Source organism: Echinops telfairi, unplaced genomic scaffold (assembly GCF_000313985.2).
Source record: "Echinops telfairi isolate 266 unplaced genomic scaffold, ASM31398v2 ScPeMD7_2;HRSCAF=8, whole genome shotgun sequence".
In the NCBI taxonomy this organism is placed as follows: Eukaryota; Metazoa; Chordata; class Mammalia; order Afrosoricida; family Tenrecidae; genus Echinops; species Echinops telfairi.
In genome coordinates, this window is record NW_022103898.1 from 20,055,959 (window position 1) to 20,057,181 (window position 1,223).

The 1,223-nt window shown below is 49.6% G+C and overlaps 1 protein-coding gene across 1 annotated transcript in view; it reads right to left on the reverse strand.

Moving 5' to 3' along the window:
- The window catches only part of POLR3B (RNA polymerase III subunit B), a 140,289-nt gene that overhangs the window by 35,092 nt on the left and 103,974 nt on the right, over nt 1–1,223 (reverse strand). The gene's annotated exons all lie outside the window — the stretch shown is intronic.

A 1,223-nucleotide genomic window follows, 5' to 3' on the forward strand; every position in this document is an offset into this window, starting at 1 on the left:
GGAGTGTGTTTGGAGGTGGAGCTGGGGTGGGGAGGCCAACTGCTTTGCTCTGGGCTTGGACCCTCGAGGGGCAGCCAGGTAAAAGCTGCCCATGCAGGGGATGGTGCTGAAACTGGCAGGGTTCCTCTGGAGGCCACCAGCATAGAGAAAAGAACTATTTGAGCACAGTATATAGCCTCTGGGGAAGGGGTCGTAGAAATGACGTTAGGACATGGGAGGGCAGAAAATAACAGAGAACGGTGTAACCCGCACACACACACCCCCCCCCTAGGAGAAATCAGGAGGGAAGCCTTGGAGCCAGAAAAGGAAATGCTCGCCTTTGGACTAGGAAGAACATCACTCACACAACCGTCTTCGCTGTAATTTCCAAAGAACTCAGGGTTCTGCCCACTCCCCTGAGCAGGGCTGGTCCATCTCTTGGCTCCTGACTCCATGGGCCCCCTGAACACTAGACTCTGATGCCAGACTGCATGAGCTCAAACCCTGCCTCTGCCACTTGTGGTTGTGTGACCTTGGAATGTTACTCACTCACTCACTTTGTGTGCCTGTTTCTACATTGTTCAGACGAGGATACTAACAGAACATGGCTGGGGTGGTGACAGGGTTAACTGAGCCAACACATGAATAATATAAAGAACAGGAAGTGGTCCAAGGTTAACTTCTCAGTGCACCTATTATGGTCATTGTTAACAACTGCTTTTATTTTTGTGTGTAGGTCTCCAACTAGATGTGACTCCTTGCAGGTGATGCTTGTAGCTTCTTTTTGCTCTCTATCCCTGGAATGATAGGCGCCCTGGTGGCACAGTGGTTACACACTGGGCTGCTAACCACAAGGTCAGCAGTTTGAAACCAACAGTCTCTCCACAAGACAAAGATGGGGCTTCCTATTTCCATAAAGAAGTACAGTCTCAGAAGCCCAAGGGGGAGTTCTACTCTGTCTTGTTGGGCTTCTATGATTCAGAATGAACTCACTGGCAGTTGGTTTTTGTTGTGGTTGTTTTGTATCCCTGGCATGGTTGCTACCACACAGCAGGTACTCAACACCTGTGTGCAAAATACACTTATTAAACTACCTGTCACAGCTCAGGAACCCAGTCTTCCATCTTCCCTCCCTGCCACCTTGTGGATTTCGTTAAGCTAGTTCTCTTTACACTGGGCTAGACACCTGTTACCTTGTCTAGTTTGTTTTTGTATCAGGGTGTGGCCGCTGACATCGGCCCATG